Below are 24,806 nucleotides of genomic sequence, written 5' to 3' on the forward strand. Positions count from 1 at the left end.
CAAAATGAGCAAGCCTTCCAGAATCTCTCAAAGTAAGAGAGTTTTATTAGAGCCCAAGTTAGGACAACTGCTCAGGAAATAACTCTTCACAGGGAAGACGATGTTCCAGAGAATGAACAGCTTTCACAGACACATACTTCTTTACCTCTTGTAAAGATCAGACCACGACATTTGCATACAGACAAGAATCACAAGTTTGAACATCAAGAATGCAGGGAGTAGGAGCTCTGATAGATGGTTTTCCCTTACGCTGTACAAAGTAGGTGCACAGTGCAATGTATGTGTGGTGGGCCATCGATCGGGCCTCTGGTTTAAACAAGTTTACATATAGTCGGGCTGACACGGAAAGAAATCTAAAGTGGCTTCCCTTGTATATAAGGCCTTTTGAGAGTTTTCTTTCCATCAAATGTAATCTCAGAAACGACATACCATCATTTCTGCCATATTCTATTGGTGATAGAGCAATCCCAGCGCAGTGTAGGAACGGATCAGGCAAGGCCATGGTGAGTACCAGGAGGCAGAGACAGCAGGACACCGTTTGGGGACGCAGGCAGCTGCAGAAGGTTTAGAGAGTGCCAGGTCCGTCTTCCACTTCTGATCTCCCAGTCCCACTCGCGCCGGCAACTGCTGCTCCCACTTCTTCGGTTCCTTGCAAAGACAGTCACAAAGATAATCACGTGACCAGTGCAGGTCATGATCTCAGGTCATGATATCACAGTCTGTGGGTTTGAGCCCCGCGTCGGGTTCTGTGCTGACGGCTAGCTCAGAGCCTGGAGCCTGCTTCAGATTCTGTGTCTCCCTCTCTTTCTGCCCCTCGCCCACTTGCACGCTGTCTCTCTCTCAAAAATAAATTTAAAAGAAATTAAAATTGTCTGAGAACAATTCATGAATCTTTTTATTTTTTTTTAATTTTTTTAATGTTCTATTTATTTTTGAGAGAGAGGCAGCATGAGCAGGGGAGCGTCAGAGAGAGAGGGAGACACAGAATCTGAAACAGCCTCCAGGCTCTGAGCTGTCAGCACAGAGCCCGACGCGGGGCTCAAACCCACCAACCGTGAGATCACGACCTGAGCCAAAGTCGGACGCTTAACCGGCTGAGCCACCCAGGTGCCCCGAACGATTCATGAATCTTGAACACACACACACACACACACACACACACACACACACACACACACTTAATCCCTCCTCCCTCTGTGTCCCCTAGAAAGTAGTCTAGATACTTGTCATTCTTTACAGGAAAGGGGAACACCAAACTGTAATTCATCCTTTCCCATGATGCCTCCCAGAGTGCATGAGGTGTTGCAGATGCTCACTACGATGGTACAGAAAAGTGTTTTCATTCAGTCAAGTGAGTTTGAGAAATAACACCCTGCACATTAGCGAGATCGGGGAACCCTCCTTACTATTCCCCTACTTTGGAACGACAGAACTACCCAGATGTTACAGAAAACGAAATCAAACACTGAGCCTGTCAATTACCCATAGCAGAATGTTCAGAACAATTCTTTTCTTTAGATCCCAAATTCCTATCATCATTTGTGTTGGTCAAAGCTCTTTAGGTCGCTGGAGACAGAAACGCCACTCAAACTGGGCAAAGTACACATGCAGTATAAACTGCTGTTAGAAAATTCCAAAACAACAATGGATTAAACAAGAAAAGTGTTTATGTCTCACAGAATCCTGTGAAACTCAGGCACACAGCTTCCTTCGGTAAGACTGCTCACCCATCCTTAACACACGGCTTCCATTTCACGAGCCAAGATGGCTGCCCCTGCCACCTCATAATGTCTACATTCTACCTAACAGGAAGAGAGGAGGGGGAAGAAGAGAGCATGCTCCTTCCCTAGAGAGCAAGAGTCAAAAACCTATGGCCTGTAGGCCAACCACCTGTTTCCATAAAGGAAGTTGTACTGGAACACAGTCACACCCACTGGTTTTCATATGGTTTACGACCACTTTCACACTACAAAACACAGTTGTGTAGTTACAACAGAGACTGTGTGGCCCACAAAGCCTAAACCGCTTACTCTCAGCCATCTTTACAAAAAAATGATACCCTATCACTTGATGCAAGAGGTTCACACAAGAGAAAGCTGGATGAAGGGTGAGAGGGGCAAACTAGGAGCTGTGCAGTCCGAGATCAGACCAGAACCCTCTCTACTATTCTTTCCAGCTCTTCTACAAATCCAGAGCACAAACCAAAGATAAAAGATTTTTCAAAAGATGCCATTAAGTGAAACACAGGCCATGGAGTTGGGAGATGGTCACTGGAATGCATCTAACAGACAGAGAATTCACATCCAAAATACATACAAAAACACAATTTAAGAAGAAAAAGACAAGACAGTAGAAAAAGCAGCAGAGGAATTTGACCAGGCACTTGCAAAAGAAGAGTTACTCAAATGGACAGGAAGGATGAAAGGCAGGGGCACCTGGGTGGCTCAGTCACGTAAGTGTCTGACTCTGGCTCAGATCATGATCTAGCGGTTCATGAGTTTGAGCTCTGCATCAGACTCTGTGCTGACAGTGCTTGGGATTCTCGCTCTCTCTGACTGTCGCTCCCTGCCCCTCCCCCACTTGTGTGTGCACGTGTGTATGCTCTCTCTCAAAATAAATTTAAAAATCAGCTTAAAAAATAAGGATGAAAGGCACACAGGATCATTAATAATTAGGGAAATGTATATTAAAACCACAAGATGCCACTATATACTCACGAATTGGCAAAACTTTGAGTCTCAGAACAGCAGCTGTTAGTGGGGGTGCGGATCAAGGGCAGCTCTCATTCCCTGCTCTAATTTTGTATAACCACTTAAGAAAACAGTTTGGCATCATCTACCAAAGATGTGCATACCCAAGGCCTAGCAATTCCACATCCAGGTATATATGATAGAGAAGTGTGAGCACACGGGCCCAGACACATAGACAAAAACGTCCACAGAGCTTTGTCGGCAGTGACAAAAATGGAAAACATCCTCCGTGGTCATTTGTCAAGAGGTGAAAAGTAAAAACTTTTGTAAATACTACCTGGATGAGACAACGTCAGCAGGAATGGCAAGGTGAGGATCTCCAAAACACCTCATAAACCCAATGAGAACTGGGGGGAAATGGTCGCAGTCAGTGTTTGGAACTGAGGAGTGAGATGTCCCATCTTCTTGGGATCCAGAAGGACGTGTAGGGCCGCACACATGCCCCAAAACTACCTGAGAAGACTCTAAGCTCTCACTTCTGGCTACGTGAGCCTGTGTGGACACAGGAAGTGAAGGAGAAGGTGGCGTTCCAAACTGCCCTCGTGAGCACTGAAGGCCTTGGGGATTTAATGGTTCTAGGCATTTAATGAAATGTCTGTTTAAGCATTAGCTGACACTAAGCTGACCGATCAGAGACTTTGGTGGCCGCACATGACAAAAAACACAGATTTCCTTCATGAAAGCCACTAAACAACCTGTTGCAACAACAACAAATAGCAAAAACAAGTCCCAGGGGAGCGGGATTCTGAACCCCAGAGTTACCACGTCACGTGATTTCAGATGTCTAGCTTTCAACACGCGCTGTGAGGCCTGCAAAGAAATAACAAAGGATGGGGCGCCTGGGGGGCTCAGTCGGTTAAGCGTCCAGCTTTGGCTCAGGTCATGATCTCACAGTTTGTGGGTTCGAGTCCCAAGTCAGACTCTGTGCTGACAGCTCAGAGCCTGGAGCCTGTTTCGGATTCTGTGTCTCCCTCTCTCTCTGACCCTCCCCTGCTCACACTGTCTCTCTCAGAAATAAATTTTTCAAAAAAAATTTTTTTAATTTAAAAAAAATTAAAGAAATAACAAAGGATGGTCCACCCATGGAGGGGGGCACGTAAATAGAAACTGTACTTAAGGAAGTCAGGCATTGGACTTACTGGACAAAGACTGTGAATCACTTATTTTAAATATGTTTGGGGGCGCCTGGGTGGCTCAGTCAGTTAAGTGTCGACTTCGGCTCAGGTCATGACCTCACCGTTGGTGAATTTGAATCCTGCGTCAGGGTCGGTGCTGACAGCTCAGAGCTTGGAGCCTGCTTCGGATTCTGTGTGTGCGTGTGTCTCTCTCTCCCTGCCCCTCCCCTGCTCACACTCTGTCTCTGTCTCTCAAAAATAAATAAACATTAAAAAATGTTTTAAATTTAAATACGTTCAAAGGACTGAAGCCAGTTATGAGAATGACTGTCCAAGCAGGACAAACTCAAAGCAATCCACACCTAGCCACGTCGTAATCAAGGAGACAAAAAGCCCACACCAAAAGAGAAACTTGAAAGTAGCAAGATGGAGATGATTCACCACGCACAAGGAATCCTTCATAAGCCGAACAGCAGATTTCTCTTCGGAAATCATGGAGGCCAGAAAGCACTGGGAGGCCCTCAAAAGGCTAAACAGAAAAAACGCTATTAACCAGGAATCGGCTAGGAGCAAAATATCCTTCAAAAACAAGGAACGCAGGTGAAGGGCAGACTTCCACCAGGGCATGAGGAGCTCGCCCGACCTCCTTGGTAAAACTGGTGAAAGCTATAAGAACACAAACATTCACAGCTTCTGGACATGGCTGTGAAGGCAAAGAACAAACGGAGAAACACCTAGTCAATAACATTTAGGAAAACACAGCAAGGGAAGAGAGTCTGAGGTATTCGAACCAAGATGCTACCTCCCAGCTGGGAGGCCCCAGCTCAGTAACGCAGAGGCTCCCCTCCAGGCCACTGCAGCTGTGACCATAGGGCTCCCCCTCCCTCGAGTTCCTGCTCAGAGAGTTTTCTTTCCAGAGAGGCAGGACAACATTCTCATCTTGCCCCTAGTTACCTGGAGGGAACATAACTGTTGACCTTACAGAAATAAGAAAGGATTCTAAAGGAATACTATGGCTATTTGGGCCCTAACAAAATATATAACCTATATAAAATGAATAAATTCCAGGGAAGACAGAAATTACCAAAACTGACTCAAGACGAAACAGACAACCTGAATAGACCTATACTAAGTTATTAAATTAGTAACTTGGAAAACTACCCACAATGAAGAGCCCAGGGGCAGATGACTTCACTGATGAATGCTACCAAATGCTAAGGAAGAATTACTACTGACTTTTCCACAAGCTCATCTCAAAAACAGAGGAGGAAGGAACACTTCTCAATTCATTTTCTGAGGCCAGTGTTACCGTAACAACAAAACCAAAGACATCACAAGAGAAGAAAACTATAGACCAATATATTTTATAAATTTGTACATAAGCGGTCTCAACATACTAGCAAACAAAATCAAGCAATGTATAAAAAGATTTATCCATCATGATCAAATGGACTTTTCCCTAAGAATGAAAGGTTGGACTGCTATCCAAAAAAGTCAATGAATGAAATACTATAATAGAATAAAAATGAAAGAGAAACTAAGAGTTTTCTAGATAAAGAAAAACTAAGAAAATGTGTCACTAACAGGGGTGCCTGTGTGGCTGTCGGTTAAGGCATCCGGCTCTATGTCTAGGCTCAGGTCATTGTCTCTTGGTCGTGAGATTAAGCCCCACATCAGGCTCTGAGCCGATGGCACTGAGTGTGCTTGGGGTTCTCTGTCTCTGTCTCTGTCTCACTCTCTCTCTCTCTCTCTCTGCCCCTCCCCCCTCTCAAAATAAATAAACATTTTTTTAAAAAAGAAAATTTGTTACTAACAGACCTGCACAAGAAATGCTAAAGGGAACCTTTCAGGCTAAAATGAAATGACACTAGTCGGTAATTCAATTCCAAAGGAAAAAATAAAGAACACCAAGAAAGGTAACTACTTGGGTAAATATGAAAGACAACATAAATGTCCTTTTTGTTTGTAGCTCTGCTCTTTCCTTCTTCTGATTGACTTATTTTTGTTTTTATTTGAGAGAGAGAGAGACAGAGAGAATCCCAAGCAGGCTCCATACCCCACACAGAGCCCAACATGGGGCTGGATTCAACGACCCTGGGATCATGACCTGAGCCAAAATCAAAAGTCAGACGCCAAACCAACTGAGCCACCCAGGCGCCCCATTTTCCTCTGACTTAAAAGACCACTGCACGAAGCAATAATCGTGCATCTTATGTGGACAAAAGTCAAAGGTCTGGCGTTCCCGGTTTGGTTTGTGTTGTCCTCCATGAACGTCATTCGTAAGTTTAAGGAGGATATTGTGGAATTTCAATCTGTTAGATAGTTGGAAAACATAGAAAAGGCTTCCTGATTTCATCTCTTCTACAGGACAATTTGCACACCTGCACGAACAAACCTTGTCTCTTTCCCAGGGACAGAAACAGCACCTTCTCTAGGTACTGGATTCTCACCCACGAGTATCATGATGCAGATGATGACGACGACAACGACAATGACGACGATCATAGGATGATGAAGAAGCAAACTGTGGCTCTTACGTGCTCTTAATTATTAAGTACATCCCTGAGGTGCCCTCAGCCCACGGCCTTCCTCCAACAACCCTCAGCTGCTTCTCAGACACATCGCAGCCCTGGCTCCGTCCATCGGCTTTGTCCTGCCTGGCACAGATGAGGGGTCCCCACTGGGTGTGCCAAGGTTGAGGGCACCAGCACTTGAGGAAGTGACTTTATTCCTGTGTCCTATTTCTTGACTGTTAACATCTCTGACTGGCTGGGCCACAACCCCATGACTGTGTGCACACCTGTGTCCACGCAAGCACACCTCCTGGGGATCTGCCAGTGCAGGGGGTAAAGGAGCACAACGGGGAGTCTGGGATGCAGGCGGCATCCTCTTTCTTAACTGAGGTAGTGGTTACACGGACATTCACGTTATGATAATTTACTAAATTGCACGTTTATGATTTATGCACCTTTTTATAGACGATTCACAGTCCGGAAACTTTTTTGCATAAGAAATAGGGTCTGCATCCCTGATGGCACATCAGACCCATACAAGCCTCAGATCTGACAATGCTTGGATTACTTATTATGTGCAATAGAGGAATGCTTGTCTCTTTAAGCTACAATAGAATGTTCTATTATTTGCAGCCAAATGCCATCATAATTATATGTGACAACTATAATCTTGGGGCTCATTCCATAACACCACTGCTTTGCTCTTTTTCAGAGCCGCATAGAGGCGCCTGGGTGGCGCAGTTGGTTAAGCATCCAATTTTGGTTCAGGTCATGATCTCACGGTTCGTGGGTTTGAGCCCCGCGTCGGGCTCTGTGCTGACAGCTCAGAGCCTGGAGCTGCTTCAGATTCTCTGTCTCCCTCTCTCTCTGACCCTCCCCTGCTCACGCTGTCTCTCTGTCTCAGAAATAAATATCAAAAAATTATGAAAAAAGAGTGGCATAGTACTCTGTAACGTAGACACGTCGTATTTTTTAAATTTTTTTTTAATGTTTTATTTATTTTTAGGAGAGAGAGAGACAGCGCGAGCAGGGGAGGGTCAGAGAGAGAGGGAGTCACAGGCTGAAAAAGGCTCCAGGCTCTGAGCTGGCAGTCAGCACAGAGCCCGACGTGGGGTTCGAACCCACGAACTGCGAGATCATGACCTAAGCGAAAGTCGGACGCTTAACCGACTAGCCACCCAGGCGCCACGACACGTCGTATTTTTTAAATCTAACCAATCCCCTAGTGATGAACAACTAGGTTGTTTCCAAGCTTTTGCTCTTCAACGCTGGATTATCTCTTTGCACACACGTCTGTGCACACAGGGAATGCGCCTGTAAAATAATTTCCTAGGCCTTTATGTGGTTGATCGAAACATTCACGGAAAGAATTAATCGTATGTTAACAGACATTGCCAGGTTGGCTTCCAATGATGCTGTAAAAATGTACATTCCCCCCCCCACACACAAAATGTACATTTCCTCCACCAGTGGGCATCACAATGCCCACTTCCGCCAGCCTTGCCAACACAGGGTCCCACTGAAAGTCACATCAAATGACAGTGTTGGACACCAAAACTCTCTCTCGAAACAATCTGGCTGGGTGGCCGGGACGGAGAGTCCCATGAGCCCAGTTTTATAGGTAAGTAAACATTGCCAACGATAAGGGACCTATTTTTCAACTTAGACCACCGTTTCTGGGGCTCGGTTGACCCCCCTAGGAGTTTACACGGCACCTACTAAACGTACCATAGTAATTAGTTACTATCATCCCGACTTCTCATTCTGCAACCCGGACGCCACTTCTCCGCTGCCGGTGCAGACAAGACAAAACCGCCCCCCCCCCCCCCCCCCCCCCCCCCCCCNAGTCCGCCCGGAGGATTCAACCCGGCGGCGGGTCCGGCCGTGCCGGCGGTCCGGCGGATCTTTCCCGCCCCCCGTTCCTCCCGACCCCTCCCCCCCCCCCCCCCCCCCCGCCGTCCCTCCCCTCCCCTCCGGTCAGTCCTCGCCCTCTGCCCTTCCGTCTCCCCGAAGCCTGTCCTTTGAGGCCTCACCCCTCTGCCGAAACAAGGCTGCAAGGACTATGTGCCGGGTCCCTGTTTGTTCACCGCCTTCTCAGGGAGGCAGAGGAGGAAGGTCCAGCTGCCAGAGCCGGGACAGCGGCCAGGACGGGCCTCGCCCCCCGATCCGGGCTTTGCTACTCGTTTTGCGCGAACTTGGGCAAATTTCTTTTGCTTTTCTCACTGTTCTCACGCGCAAAACGGTAACGCTGACACCCCGTCCCCCGTGGAGTCGCGGCCTGAGTTAACTGTGCCCGGCAGGCGGGGTGTGGAGGTTACGTGATTGCCACCGTCCATGACAGAATATGCGTTAGAAACCAGGCGCCAAGTCTGGACCCTGAACCGTCGCAACAACCCACACTGGATGCGTGTCCCATTTACACAAACGGGTGAGGGGACGCCTAATCCCGTCTCTGCGGGGGCCAAGGCGGACGCGCGCGTTTCCTCATCTCGAAACGGTGCCAACGCACGCCTCACAGCGTCCCGGGGGACTCACACGACACGCAAGGACTCTAAATAAACGTGGAGGTCCGCCCCGGATTTCCCCCGCCGCGCCACGCCGCGCCACGTCACGTCACGCCACGCCAATCACGTCCCGCCCCGATCGCTCAGCGCGCAGGCGCAGACCCCACCCCGGGCTCGCCCTGCGCGGCGCTCACCGCGGGGCCGGGCGACGTCAAGGTCCCGCCCGACTGGCCCGGAAGCAGAATCCCCAACAGGTCAAAGCTGGCGTCGCTGCGAGGCCGCCGGCGCTAGGGGGCGCGAGACTTGACTGAGGTGGACTCGTGCCTCCCCTGTCGCGTCAGAGAGCCCCGGAAATGGGAGCGGAGGGGGTTGCCGTACAAGATGGCCGCCTCCCTTGCGTTTGTACGGAACGCCGAGAGTTGCAGCCCGTCTCTGGGAAACGCGGTGATCTTAGCGCCGTGATTGCAGCACAGGCGTCTCGCATAGGACGGCTGCCGGGGAGTTTTCAACGAGTCCGTCTTGCCGAGGTACGTGACCCAGTGTCCAAGATGGCGGCTCCCACTGCGGACGCGGAGACAGCAGCGAGCGTGCGTGCGTGCGTGCGTGCGTGCGGCGGGCTGGGCGCCGCCCCCGCCCCCGCCGCCGGCGGCTCCCGGCGTGCGCGCTGGGCCTTTGTGTGCCGCGTCTTTGTGCGCGGGTGGGGGTGCGCGCCGCTTCCGGGGCTTCCCCGCCAGGCCCCCCGTGGGGCCGGGTCCCCGTCGTGGCGCATAAGCCGTTTCCCCTCCCACGGCCGAGCGAGGCGGGTGGGACGGGGCGTCCTGGTAACTCGGGGAGACCGGAAGCCTGACCTCTCGTCCTGTGGAGCCGGCCGAGCAGGGAAGGAGCCGGAGCCCGCGTGTCCCCGGAGGGGGGCTCTCCGTCGCCGGGAAGAGCGGGGCCGCCGCTTCCCCCCTCCGTGCCGGGACACGTGCTCGCTAGGCGGGACGAACGCCAAGAATCATTAAGTGGAAAAAAGAGGAAAGCACAGAAATGTGTGTGCTCAGACCATTGTTAGCGTTTTGGGGTTTGTGGGGGTTTTTTTGAGCCCGTTTGGAGAGTCCTGGGGCCCCTGGCTGGCTCGGGCTCCGGAGCCTGTCCGTCTCTGCGTAGCGAGGCGGAGCCCCACGTTGGATGTAAAGACTATTTAAGAGTAAACTGTGAACGTGGAATAAAAGGCTCGCGGGGATAAAGACATAAAGGAGCCTGAGGGGGAGCCGACTGTGCCGCCCGAAGCGGCCTGTCTCTGGCCTGTGGACAGTTCGGGGCCGAAGTCCGTCTAGACCCGGCAGACGCAAGAGAAACGTCTTTCCCCCTTAACTGCCTGAAAGAATTTGAAGCGGGGGGCCTGGCCCAGGAGGGCGGCCGGGTTGGCTCTCACCCCTCGGACCCGGCGCTGCTGGGCCGCCCGCCGCCGCCCCGAGCTTGAACCCTCGAGCTCCCGCCGCATCCGTGAGCGCAGCAGGGCGGGAAGCCTCCGGCTCGCCCTTTCCTCGGCGGCTTCTGTGTGTAGTTACCTTTTGTCCCTGTTCATGTGCTTTGCGCCAATCAAGTCATTAGACAAAGAACCTAGAAGGGTAGAGGGAAAATGCCTCTGCTCCGACGCTTGCCTGGGCGTAAAGTATCTCCGCAGAGAAACCTAAGGGTGATCGCCCCGGCTAATAAAAGGAATAGATCTGGAAAGGTGAGAAACAGTAGAAGGAAAAATCCCTTTTATGAATATTTAAACGTGTGATTTAATCACACGAAGATCCTTTTAAGGTCACCGTATCATAAAGGAGAACAGCAAAAAAAAAAAAAGGCATTTTTCACCTTTAAACATGAAATTTTTTTAAGTTTATTTATTGAGAGAGAGAGAGCGAGCGAGCATACAGGCACAGGCGAGCACGAACAAACGGGAGGGGGCAGCGAATCCTAAGCAGGCTCTGCTCTGACTTGGTGTGTGGGGGGCAGGAGGGGGGCTTGAAGTCACTAAGATTGAGATCATGACCTGAGCCGAAATTACGAGTCAGACACTTAACTGACTGAGCCACCCAGGGGCCCCTTTAACCATGGATTTAATAAAGACCCATGAGATTTAATTTCTAAGTATAAAATTTCCAAAGTCAGTACTACAGTATGTGCTGCGAAGGATCTAATGTGTATGCACGTGACAACCTGAGCCCTTCTGAAAGCCAGGTGTATTTGGGAGGATGGTTGCTCTTCTTGTTTGCGGCTTTTGTTTGGAAGGTTGTCCTTATGGTCTGTTTGATTTTTGAGGGAAGGAGGGGGAACAGGAAGTTTGGCCTGGCAAATGGAAGACACCCGAGACCTATTTGTGGAATGAATGCATGCATGCCTTTCCACTATAAACACACATATTCTCAGTGGCATCCTCTGGTGTATCTTCCTGTTTTTAGGGTCACTATCATAGAAAACACTGGCGGCACTGAACTAGCTAGAACCAAGAGATCTGCCTTAAAACCAGAATGTGTTTCCAGTGCTCAGAAAGCACAGTACGGGGCGCCTGGGGGGCTCGGTTGGTTGGGCGTCCCACTTCGGCTCAGGTCATGATCACGTGGTTTGTGGGTTCGAGCCCCGCGTCGGGCTCTGTGCTGACAGCTCAGAGCCTGGAGCTGCTTCGGATTCTGTGTCTCCCTCTCGCTCTGCCCCTCTCCCACTCATGCTCTGTCACTCTGTGTCTCAAAAATAAATTAAGAAAAAAAATTTTTAATACAGTATGGTTGTAGCAGTTTCAGAATTGGCATTGATTGTGGCAATCGTATTTCAGTGTGAAAGAAGTATCAGTCCTCGAGGGGCGCCTGGGTGGCTTAGTCGGTTAAGCGTCCGACTTTCGCTTGGGTCATGATCTCGCGGTTCGTGGGTTCGAGCCCCGCGTCGGGCTCTGTGCTGACTGCCAGCTCAGAGCCTGGAGCCTGTTTCAGAGTCTGTGACTCCCTCTCTCTCTGACCCTCCCCTGCTCACGCTGTCTCTCTGTCTCCCCTAGAAATAAATAAAACATTAAAAAAATAAAAGAAAAAAAAGAAAAAAGAAGTATCAGTCCTCGCTCCTGAGGATAATCGGCCGTTCGTGAGCAGCGTGCCGGGCGCTGGCAAGTGGGTGCTCTTACACTTACTACTCTTACTGACTGTATTGAATATGGTAATGTAATCAGGGTTTCACCAAATTCCTAACCTGTGCTAAATGCCTAATAAATTTTAGCAGTTACTATTTCGTGGCTACCCTGAGTTGCTTACAGTACATTTTTGCCTCTGAGACCTCTGGGGGCTTTAAAAATATTCTATTTTTAGTTGCTGTAGTGATTTCATCATCATCATCTTTATCATTATAGAGGCCATATGGTAGAATGGAAGGAATTTAGCTCCTTATTGTGCATCCTTGAGCAAGTTACTTAACTCTTCGGGACTTTGGTCTCCTCCCAGACAGGAGTCACAAAACCACTTTCATAGAGTCGCTGTGAAAAGAATGGAAACCATGTGTAAGGGACTTTGTGCAGGGCACACAGCAGCCCTCGAGACGTGGTGTGTAATTCGCAGGTCAGGACCTGATAGTGCACTCAGAGGCAGAGAACCTGTCAGCCCAAGGGACAGGAGCAGGCGCCCACAGGCAGGCGGGTGACCCAGGAAGCTACAGGAGAAGTGGGAGGAAGGACAGGTCCCCCGGCTTCGGGGCCTCCAGCTTCCTGCCTCCGTTGGGAAACTTGCAAGGTGCCCCCCCCCGGCAGGTACGGTCCGCAGGCCGTGTGCAGAGACGCGCTCCTGCCAACAGGCAGCTGCAGCATTCCGGCTCACGGGCCCCTCTCTGCAGCGTTCACAGGGCCTCTAAAAGGCATCAGCCCCTGTTTCGGAGCCCGTTCCTCATACGTTAGTATTTCTTTTATGAGGAAGCTTCGGGGCGCCTGGGTGGCTCGGTCAGGCAAGCGTCCGTCTTTGGCTCAGGTCATGATCTCACAATTCAGGGGTTCGAGCCCCGCGTCGGGCTCTGTACTGTTGTCAGCTCAGAGCCCGGGACCTGCTTCCGATTCTGTGTCTCCTCTCTCTGCCCCTCCTCCCCTGCTTGTGCTCTCTCTCTCAAAATAAATAAATAAACATTTTAAAAAGTTTAATAAATAATTTTAAAAAACTAGGAGGGCATACTCAAATTATTTTTTTAATTTACATCCAAGTTAAAAAACATACAGTGTTTCAGGAATAGGATTTAGTGATTCATCACTAAATATATAAGGGGCGCCTAGGTGGCTCAGTCGGTTAAACTAAATATATAAATTCATCACTAAATATAACATCCAGCACTCGGCCCAGCAAGTCTCCTCCTTAACGCCCTTTGCCCATTTAGCCCAGCCCCCCACGCAAAACCCCTCCAGTAACCCTCAGTTTGTTCTCTGTAATTAAAAGTCTCTTATGGTTTGTCTCTCTCCCTGTTTTTACATTACTTTCACTTCCTTTATGTTCCTCTGTTTTGTATTTTAAATTCCACATAAGAGTGAAGTCATATGATATTTGTCTTTCTCTGGCTGACTTACTTCGCTTAACGTAATACCCTTATTAAAAGTTCCATCCACCTTTTTGTAAACGTCAAGATTTCATTCATTTTGATTGCCCAGTAATATTCCTTTATACATATGTATACCACATCTTCTTTATTCATTCTTCAGTTAATGGACATTTGGGCTCTTTCCATACTTTGGCTACTGTTGAATGTGCTGCTATAAACATTGGGGTGCATGTGCCCCGAATCAGCATTTTTTTATCTTCTAGATAAATACCTAGTAGTGGAATTACTGGGTCGTAGGGCAGTTCTATTTTTAATTTTTTGAGGAAACTCCATACTGTTTTCCAGAGCGGCCGCACCAGTGTGCATTCCCACCAGCCGTGCAAAAGAGTTTCCCTTTCTCCCCATCCTTGCCAACGTCTGTTGTTGCCTGAGTTCTTAATGTCAGCCATTCTGATAGGTGTGAGGTGGTATCTCATTCTGGTTTTGATTTTTATTCCCTGATGATGAGTGATGTTGAGCATCTTATCATGTGTCTCTTATCCATCTGGATGTCTTCTTTGGGAGAAGTGTCTATTCATGTCTTTTGCCCATTTCTTGACTGGATTATTTGTTTCTTGGGTGTTGAGTTTGATAAGTCCTTTATAGATTTTGGATACTAACCTTTTATCTGATATGTCATTTGCGAATATCTTCTCCTATTCAATCAGTTGCTTTGGGGTTTTTTGCTGATTGTTTCCTTCGCTGTGCAGAAGCTTTGTATCTCGATGAGATCACGATAGTTCATTTTTGCTTCTGTTTCCCTTGCCTCTGGAGACGTATTGAGTAAGAAGTTGCTGCGGATGAGGTCAAAGAGGTTGTTGCTGGTTTTCTCCTCTAGGATTTTGATGGTTTCCTGTCTTACATATAGGTCTTTCATCCATTTTGAGTTTGTTTTTGTGTATGGGGTAAGAAAGTGGTCCAGGTACATTCTTCTGCACTTCACCCAGTTTTCCCAACATGACTTGCTGAAGAGACTGTCTTTTTTCCATTGGATATTCTTTCCTGCTTTGTAAAGATGAGTTGGCCATACATTTGTGGGTCCATTTCTGGGTTCTCTGTTCTATTCTGTTGGTCTATGTGTCTGTTTTTCTGCCAGTACCAGACTGTTTTGATGATCACAGCTCTGTAATATAGCTTGAGGTCCATGATTGTGATGCCTCCAGCTTTGGTTTTCTTTTTCAGGATCACTTTGGCTATTTGGGGTCTTTTCCGGTTCCCTACAAATTTTAGGGTGGTTTGTTCTAGCTCTCTGAAGAATGCTGGTGTTATTTTGAGACGGACTGCATTGAATATGTAGATTGCTTTGGGCAGTATCAATATTTTAACAATATTAGTTCTTTTTATGAGCATGGAATGTTTTTCCATTTTTGTGTCCTCTTCAATTTCTTTCATAAGCTTTCTTTAGTATATATTTTTCACCTCTTTGGTTACGTTTATTCCTAGGTATGTTATGGTTTTCGGTGCAATTGTAAATGAGATCGATTCCTTGATTTCTCTTTCTGTCGCTTCATTATTGGTGTGTAGAAATGCAACCAATTTATGTACACTGATTTTATATCCTGCAGCTTTGCTGAATTCATGGATCCGTTCTAGCAGGTATTTTTGGTGGGGTCTTTTGGGTTTTCCAAGTAGAGTATAATGTCGACTGTGAAGAGTGAAACTTTGACTTTCCACCTTGCTGATTTGGATGCCTTCTATTTCTCTGTGTTGTCTGATTTCTGAGGCTAGGACTTCCAACACTATGTTGAGTAACAGTTGTGAGAGTGGACATCCTTGTTGTATTCCTGACCTTTGGAGGAAAGCTCTGTTTTTCCCCATTGAGCATGATATTCGTGTTGGGTCTTTTGTATCTGGCTTTTATGATCTTGAAGTATGATCCTTCTATCCCTGCTTTCTTGAGGGTTTTTATCAAGAAAGGATGCTGTAGAAAAGAAAAGAAAAGATGCTGTAGTTTGTCAAATGCTTTCTCTGCATCTATTGAGAGGATCATATGGTCCTTATCCTTTCTTTCATTAACGTAATGTATCACGTTGATTTATTTGTGAATATGGAACCAGCCCTACATCCCAGGAATAAATCCCACTTGATTGTGGTAAATAATTCTTTTAATGTGTTGTTGGATCTGGTTGTCTAGTATCTTGTTCAGAATTTTGCATCCATACTCATCAGGGAAATTCGTCTGTAGTTCTTCATTTTAGTGGGGTCTTTGGTTTTGGAATCAAGATAATGCTGGCCTCATAAAATGAGTTTAGAAGTTTTCCCTCCATTTCTATTTTTTGGAACAGCTTCAGAAGAATGGGTGTTAACTCTTCTTTAAATGTTTGGTAGAATAGGGATTTCTGGGTGGCTCAGTCAGTAAGCGTCTGACTTAGGCTCAGGTCATGATCTCGAGATTTGTGGTTTTGAGACCCATTTCAGGCTCTTGTGCTGATAGCTTGGAGCCTGAAGCCTGCTTCAGATTTTGTGTCTCTTTCTCTGCCCCTCTCCCACTTCGGCTCTGTCTCTCTCCCTCAAAAATAAATATTAAAAAAAAAAAAATTTAATGTTTGGTAGAATTCCACTGGAAAGCCATCTGGCCCTGGACTCTTGTTTGTTGGGAGATTTTTGCTTACCAAATCAATTTGTTTACTGGTTATGGGTCTGTTCAAATTTTCTATTTCTTCCTGTTTCCGTTTTGGTAGTTTATAGGTTTCTAGGAATTTGTCCTTTTCTTCCAGATTGCCCAATTTATTGGCATATAATTGGTCATAATATTCTGTTATTACTGTTTGTATCTGTGCAGTGATGGTTGTATTCCTCCTGTCTCATTCCTGATTTGATTTATTTGGGTCCTTTCCTTTTTCTTTTTGCTCAGTCTGGCTGGGGATTATCAATTTGTTGATTCTTTCAAAGACCGAGCTCCTGGTTTCATTGATCTTTTCTACTTTTTAAAAAAATATATGTATCATTGATCTCTGCTCTAATCTTTATTTAATTTCCCATCTCCTGCTGGTTTGGGGGATTCTTGTTCTTTTCCCAGCTCTGTATGGTGTCAGGTTAGGTTGCGTGACTGAGATGTTTCTTCCTCCTTTAGGAAGGGCCGGATTGCTGCATACATCCCTCTTATGACTGTCTTTGCTGCATCCCAGAGGTTTGGGGCTGTCGTGTTTTCATTTTCATTGGCTTCCATGTACTTTTTAATTTCCTCTTTAATTTCTTGCTTAACCCATTCATTCCTTGGTACGATGTTCATTAGTCTCCAAATATTCATGGTCTTTCCCATTTTTTCTTGTGGTTGATTTCAAGTTTAAGAGCATTGTGGTCTCAAAATACGCAAGGTGTGATCTCGATCTTTTTGTACTTCTTGAGGGCTGATTTGTATCCCAGTATGTGATCTATTCTGCAGAATGTTCCATGTGCACTGGAGAAGAATGTGTGCTCTGCTGCATTAGGATGAAATGTTCTGAATGTATCTGTTAAGTCCATCTGGTCCAGTGTGTCATTCAAAACCATTGTTTCCCTCTTGCTTAGATGATCTGTCCATTGCTGTAAATGGGGTGTTGAAGTTCCCTACTATTCTGGTATTATTGTTAATGAGTCTCCTTATGTTTTTGGTTAATTGATTTATACATTTGGGTGTTAGATCTTCTTAGTGGGTAGACCCCTTAATTATGATATAATGCCCGTCTTCATTTCTTGTTACAGTTTTTATTTTATTTTATTTTATTTTTAATATTTTTATTTATTTCTAGGAGAGAGAGGGAGACCGCGTGAGCAGGGGAGGGTCAGAGAGAGAGGGAGATACAGACTCTGAAATAGGCTCCAGGCTCTGAGCTGGCAGTCAGCACAGAGCCCGACGCGGGGCTCGAACCCACGAACCGCGAGATCATGACCTAAGCGAAAGTCGGACGCTTAACCGACTAAGCCACCCAGGAGCCTCTCAGTTTTTATTTTAAAATCTACTTTGTCTGATATAAATATGGCTACACCAGTTTTCTTTTGGCAACCTTTAGCATGATACATGGTTCTCCATCCCCTTACTTTCAATCTGTTGGTGTCTTTAGGTCTAAAATGGGTCTCTTGTGGGGCGCCTGGGTGGCTTAGTCGGTTAAGCGTCCGACTTTCGCTTAGGTCATGATCTTGCGGTTCGCGGGTTCGAGCCCCGCGTCGGGCTCTGCGCTGACTGCCAGCTCAGAGCCTGGAGCCTGTTTCAGTCTGTGACTCCCTCTCTCTCCGACCCTCCCCTGCTCATGCTGTCTTTCTCTCTCTCTCTCTCTCCTAGAAATAAATAAAAAACATTTAAAAAAAAAAAAAACTTAAAATGGGTCTCTTGTAAGCAGCATATAGATGGGTCTTGTTTTCCTATCCATTCTGATGCCCTATCTATATCTCCTGATTGGAGCGTTTAGTCCAATTGACATTTTTAAAATGTGTATTGCTTTGAGAGAGAGGGAGACAGAGCGCAAGCAGAGGAGGGGTAGAGAGAGGGAGACACAGAATCCGAAGCAGGCTCCAAGCTCCAGCACAGAGCCCGACACAAGGGCTCTAACCCATGAACCACGAGATCATGACCTGAGCCAAAGTCAGATGCTCAACCAACTGAGCCACCCCGGCGCCCCAAGTCCAAATGGCATTTAGAGCGAGTACTGAAAGGTATGAATTTAGTGCCATTGTGTTGCCTGTAGAGTAGGAGTTTCTGGTGGTCTTCTCTGGCTTTCTAGTCTTTGTTGCTTTGGGTCTTTTTTGTTTTGTTTCATGTTTCCTCCACTCAAAGAGTCCCCCTTAAAATTTCTTGCAGGGCTGGTTTCATGGTCATGAAATCTTTTATTTTTGCTTGAGAAACTCTTTCTCTCCCCCTCTATTTTGAATGACAGCCTTGCTGGATAAAGAATTCTTGGCCGCGTAATTTTCTGATTCAGCAGGTTGAATATATCCTGCCACTCCTTTCTGGTCTGCCAAGTTTCTGTGGATGGGTCTGCTGCGAACTTGATCTGCCTTCCCTTATATGTCAAGGGCTTTTTTCCCCTTGCTCCTTCCATAATTCTTTCCTTGTCTTTATATTTTGTGACTTTGACTACAATGTGCCTTGGTGATGGTCGGTTTTTGTGGAATCTAATAGGAGTTCTCTGCGCTTCTTGGATTTTGATGTCTGTGTCCTTCCCCAGATTAGGGAAGTTTTCCACGTCATTTGTTCACATAAACGTTCTGCCCCTTTTACTCTCGCTTCATCTTCTGGGACACCTAGGATTTGGGTAATATTCCTTTTTAATAAGTCACTGAGTTCTCTAAATCTTATTTTCCATCTGCTTTTCTGCGTCATTGTTCTCCATAATTTTGTCTTCTGTGTCACTGATTTGCTGTTCTGATTTGTCCATCCTTGCCGCCTTGGCATCCATTTGACTGCATTTCAGTTATAGCATTTTTAATTTCATCCTGACTAGATTTTACTTCTTTTGTCTCTGCAGAAAGGGATTCTATGTTTTTTCCGACCCCAGCTAGTATTCTTATTATTGTGGTTCTAAATTCTAGTTCAGACATCTTGCTTATATCTATGTTAATTAAGCCCCTAGCTGTCATTTCTTCTTGTTCTTTCATTTGTGGTGAATTCCTTCATTTTGTCATTTTGGAGGAAGAAAAAAATTAATAAAAACTTAAAAACAACACAAAAAATCAAATAAAGGAAGCTACATCCTAGGTTTGTTTGGGTCTCCTTGTTGAAAGAAGCTTGGTAGGATAGAGAAAAAAGGAGGGGGGCACCTGGGTGGCTGAGTCAGTTGAACATCTGACTTCGGCTCAGGTCAATATCTCACGGTTCATGAGTTCGAGCCTCACATTGAGCTCTGTGCTGACAGCTCAGAACCTAGAACCTGCTTCGGATTCTGTGTCTCCCTCTCTTTCTTCCCCTGGCCCACTTGCACTCTGGCTCTCTGTTTCTCAAAAATAAACATTTAAAAAAAAGGAACAAGGGGGAAAAAGGGAAAGAAAATTTAAAAAATTTTAAAGGACTAAAAATTTTTAAAGTTAAAAACGTGTATAGAATAAAATGAAATAAAGTGAAATCAAATTTAAAAATTACAAAAAATAAAAAACTAAAAACTTTTTACATTTGTTTATTTTTTGAGAGACAGTGAGACAAAGTGTGAGCAGGGGAGGGGCAGAGAGAGAAGGAGATACAGAATCCGAAGCAGGCTCCAGGCTCTGAGCAAGCATTCAGCACAAAGCCTGATGTGGGGCTCAAACCCGCGAACTGTGAGATGATCTGAGCTGAAGTCGGACACTTCACCGACTGAGCCACCCAGGCGCCCCCCAAACATTTTTTAATTTAAAAAAAAAAAAGGAGAAGTTTGGGCTCCTGGATGACTTAGTCGGTTGGGTGTCCAACTTTTGCTCAGGTCATGATCTCACAGCTTGTGGGTTTGAGGCCTGCATCATGCTCTGTGCTGACAGCTCAGAGCCTGGAGCTGCTTCGGATTGTGTGTCTCCCTCTCTCTCTGCCCCTCCCCTGCTCGCACTCTGTCTCGTTCAAAAATAAACATTAAATTTTTTTTAATAGGAGGGGAGGAAATTTAAACAAAGAAGAGAAAAACCCAAAACGAATAGATTAGCCAGCAAACAGAATGAAACACAAGTGAAATCCCATCCAGTTTCCCCAGGAAGTCACACTATGAAGGCCTCTGCCGTCCGTACACTAAGCAGGGGGAGAGACTGGTGCTCGTCCTCTAGGGGATCTGCTTGGAGGGCGCAGTTGGGCCCCGCTTGGGATAATGACCCCACTGCCCACTAGGTGGCGCCCGCTTAGCTTCCTGGGGTGGATCGTTGCGGTGCCGTTGCGCTCGCGCGTGTATGCGCATGCGCGGGAGAGGTGAGCCTGGCCTCGCCCCGCTCTCTGGTCTCTGGCACGGGAACCTCGTGCTGTCGCCCACTGGCCTCAAGCACCCCTCCTTTGTCTCAGGCCTCCGTCGACTCCCCGCCTCCACCCCGTGTCCAAGCCGTCGCCTGCCAGGCAGACGGGCTGTTTCACAGCCCCTCACTTCGGAGCCCCCCACGGCCTGCGCCCACGCCGACTCGGGGGGGGGGGGTCTCGCCGGGCAGCGGCGGCGCCCCCTCGCCCGGGAAAACGTGGGGGGCATCGCGCGGCAGCGCCGGCTCCAGGGTTACGGCAAATCACAACCCGCAGCGGCGCCTTTGGTCCAGGCCCAGCCAACCTGGCCGCTGCCTGGGGTCCCGGGGCCTTGGCCTGCGGGGGGCGGCGTGGCCTCTTGCCGGCGCCTGGGGGCTCCCCCGCCTTCCCCAGGGCGCCGCCGGGCCCGGGGCCCGGGAATCCCCGACTCCGCGCTCCGCTGTGTCTGGAATCCGAATGGTAGTGAAACCCTGTCCTCCCCGTCGCTGGGTTCGGGAACCGGGTTTCCCGTCCGTCCCGCGAGTGTTTTCACTCTCCCTCCGTCTGCAGCGACGGGCAGGGGTGCGCGTCCGCCCCGCGCCCCGCGCCCCTCCCCTCCCCTGCGTGCACCCCTCCCCAGCTCGCCTCGCCTTACCTCCCACGTTCCGTGGCCCCTCGTGCGGGTCGTCGGGTGGGTCCGCAGCTCCGTCTCCCAGTTGTGCAGCGTGGGTGGCGGCTGATCTGCTCCAGGGCCGAGACAAGCGGAGACACTCCGCCCTGGCTGTTTTTAAAAATGTTAATTTATTTTGGATGGAGGGAGAGGAAGTGGGCAAGTGGGGGAGGGGCGGAGAGAGGGGGACAGGGGATCCCAAGCAGGGTCTGAGCTGTCGGCGCAGAGCCCGACGCGGGGCTCAAACTCCCGAACGGTGAGCTCACGACTTGGGCCAGCGTGGGACGCTTCACCGACTGAGCCTCCCAGGCGCCTCAATAAATAAAAATGTTTTTAAAAAGGAAGAATCAGGAACGAATGCAGCCTTTGGGAGAAAAGCAAGAGGAGGAAAAATCAAAGCGGATGACCGGAGGGGGACCCCAACGTTGGTAGAGCCTTGGAAGAGGTCATTGATGGTCAAAGACGTGCCGTTGTGTCTACATCTCTGGGCTCAGGATATGAAATCAGCGTTCTGTCGTTTGTGGAACACAGTCTGCTGGAGCCCAGCTGCCTGGTCCTGCTCAAGCACCATGTATGGCGGGCGTGGCTCTCCTGGTCACAGCAATGGAGGTGACGATTCCTCCAGGAGACCCATGCTGTTACTGGGAGGCTGGACAACCAAATCCGGGAAATTAAGGTATTTGTAAGTTTCCTCTTGCTCATCCTGAATATTATCTTTGAAAATGGGTGTGAAGCCCCCGAGAGAGTCATTTAAAAAAATTTTTTTAATCTTTATTTATTTTTGAGAGACAGAAAAACAGAGTACAAGTGGGGAAGAACAGAGAGAGAGGGAGACACAGAATCCATAGCAGGCTCTAGACTCTGCCCTCCAGAGCCCGACACGGGGCTCGAACTCATGAACTGCAAGATCATGACTTGAGCCAAAGTCGGATGCTTAACCGACCGAGCCACCCAGGTGCCCCTATTCTTTATGGTTCACCTGGCACAGGTAAAGCCTTACTAGCCAGAGCACTAGCAAACCACACCTTACCAGCCACTTTCTTGAGAGTAGCTGGCTCTGAATTGTCTAGAAGCCCCTAGGTGATGGGCCCAAACTCGTACAAGAATTGTTTCCAGTTGCTGAGGAGCATGCACCATCCATCATTTGTACTGATGAAATTGATGCTCTTAGGACAAAAACAATATTACTCGACTTCTGGTGGTGGGAGAGGAAGTCCGCAAGCGTTATCGGAACTATGGGACCAGTTGGATGGATATGATTCAAGGGGAGACAGGCGAATTACCATGGCCACAAGCCTAGTAGGAAATGTGGATCCAGCAGTTATCAGATAGGGCCGCGTTAACAGGGAGAGCCAGTTCCCTCTGACCAATGAAAGGGCTAAGAAGTAGGATTCATGAGAGCAGGATGACGCAGACTGCTGCGACCCCTCGACGACTTGCTCACAGCTAACGATGGCCTCCTTGGTGGTGACGTTAAGGCAATCTGCACGGGAAGTAATCTGATGACCTTGAGACATCATAGAACGGAAGTAACAAATGAAGACTTCACAAAGCATCTAAAAATGCCTTTGTGAAAAACAAGGAGGCCCCTTTGAATGCTCCATCTTTAATGAACCACAGTTCCCTTCAAAGAAATGGTTAAGAGTATTCCAGGGACTCAGTGGGTTGAGCGTCTGACTTCAGCTCAGGTCATGGTCTCGTGGCTTGTGGGTTTGGGCCCCATGTCGGGCTCTGTGCTGACAGCTCAGAGCCCGGAGCCTGCTTCCAATTCTGTGTGTGTGTGTGTGTGTGTGTGTGTGTGTGTGTGTGTGTGTGTCTCTTGCACCTCTGCCGTCCATGCCTTGTTCCTCTCTCTCTCTCTCTCTTTCATAGACGTGAAAAATGTTTTCAAAAACAAAAAGGAGTATTCCAGCCCCTCAGAGAGATATGATTGGGGAAGTGCCCCAAAGGAATACATATTCCAGTTTATCTTTCTTAGCAAAACATCTGTGTATCTTTAAAAATGTTTTTTATTCAAGTATAATTAATATACAGTGATGTTAGTTTCAGGAGTACGATATAGTGATTCAAAAATTCTATACATTATAGGGCGCCTGGGTGGCTCAGTCAGTTGTGCGTCCGACCGGCTCAGGTCATGATCTCACAGTTGGTGGGTTCGAGGCCCGCGTTGGGCTCTGCGCTGACAGCTAATTTGGAGCCCGGAGCCCGCTTCAGATTCTGTGTCTCCCTCTCTCTGACCCTCCCCTGCTCACGCTCTCTCTCTTTCTGTCAGAAATTTAAAAAAAAAAAATTTTTTTTTTAAGTGATCTCTTGGTTTCTGAGTTCGAGCCCTGCATCAGGCTTGCTGCTGTCAGCGCAGAGCCTGCTTTGGATCCTCTGTTCCCCTCTCTCTTTGCCCTGCCCCGCTCGCACTTTCTCTCTCAAAAATAAAGGTTAAAAAAATTCTATACATGACTCAGTGCTCATCACCTGTTTTAACAGGTTGGGGCACCGGGGTGGCTTAGTCAGTTGAGCATCCGACTTCAGCTCAGGTCATGATCTCGCAGTCCCTGGGTTCGAGCCCTGCGTCGGGCTCTGTGCTGACACCTGGGAGCCTGGAGCCTGCTTAGAATTCTGCGTCTCCCTCTCTTTCTCTGCGCCTCCCCCATTCACACTCTGTCTCTCTCCGAGATAAACAAACATCGGAGCTCCTGGGTGGCTCAGTTGGTTAACCATCCGACTTCGGCTCAGGTTTGTGAACTCGAGCCCCACATCAGGCTCTGTGCTGACAGCTCAGAGCCTGGAGTCTCCTTCAGATTCTGTGTCTCCCTCTCTCTCTGTCCCTCCCAGGCTCATGCTCTGTCTCTCTGTCTCTCAATAATGAATAAAAATGTTTTTAAAAATTTTTTAAAAAAGAAGTAAATAAACATTAAAAAAAAAAAACCAACACAGGTTGACAGGACAATAAGAAGAACGAATGGCAATTAGATGTTTGCCCTGCCAAACACGTAGGTCTTTCAAATGAAAATTTATCTCTGATGATAGCGCTCTTTCTGGGCCAGGCCTCCTATCTAAATTCTTTTAGGTGATGAGGGAGAACTGTGGTGCAGGCAGTTGGGTATTTAAGAGGAGGCATTTCTATGGAAACAAAAGAAAAACAATGATCAGTCATTGGGGCCGATTATCATCCCCGGTTCTGAGTTCTGAAGGCGGTGAGTCAGGACGATTTCTAGATGCGTTGCTCAAAATGCCTTCAGATGGAGGCAGTCTGACAGACTTCTCCGGTTTGGAGGTCGCACGTGCCTGGCGGTCTTTCCGAGGCCCCACGCGCAGCACGCGGGAAGGTGGTGCCTACGTGAGCGATCCTGGTGATTTCTCTGAAGCTTATATCAAGTTGTCTGACTTTAGCTTGCATGGCTTTAGAAAAAGGGCAGTTTTAGTTCTCCAGGATTCCAGTGTCCGAAGGGTAGGAGAAATGCGGGAAACATTAGTTTGGAGAGTTGTAGCCAAATATTGGAGAAAACTAGAAAACATTAGGATCTAGTCCAGTTTACAGGTAGAAAACAAAATCTCGAAGACAGTTAACAGCAGTGGAATTTGGTATCCACAAAGGTGTATTAATGAGACATAATTTTCCTCTCTACAGTCACCCCTGTTTGTATCAAAGATAATCCCGGCCAGACCAACTCATCTGCAAATCAAGTCCAGTGCCAGTCAGCTTGGCCTGATTGTTTATATAAGTGCATCAAGAATAGTGATTGATTAGATAGGCTCTTTGAATCTACTTTGCTGGAACTTTTCACGAGGAACCTCAGATTGGGGGCGCCTGTATGGCTCAGTCAGTTAA

At 47.7% G+C, this 24,806-nt stretch overlaps 1 pseudogene; it reads left to right on the forward strand.

Annotated features, from left to right (window-relative positions):
* The first annotated feature begins 21,307 nt into the window (after positions 1 to 21,307).
* LOC120242728 lies at positions 21,308 to 22,554 on the forward strand (annotated as a pseudogene).
* The last annotated feature ends 2,252 nt before the right edge of the window (positions 22,555 to 24,806 follow it).

The sequence above is a fragment of the Hyaena hyaena genome, unplaced genomic scaffold (genome assembly GCF_003009895.1).
Source record: "Hyaena hyaena isolate Hyena2069 unplaced genomic scaffold, ASM300989v1 scaffold_316, whole genome shotgun sequence".
Lineage (NCBI taxonomy): Eukaryota > Metazoa > Chordata > Mammalia > Carnivora > Hyaenidae > Hyaena > Hyaena hyaena.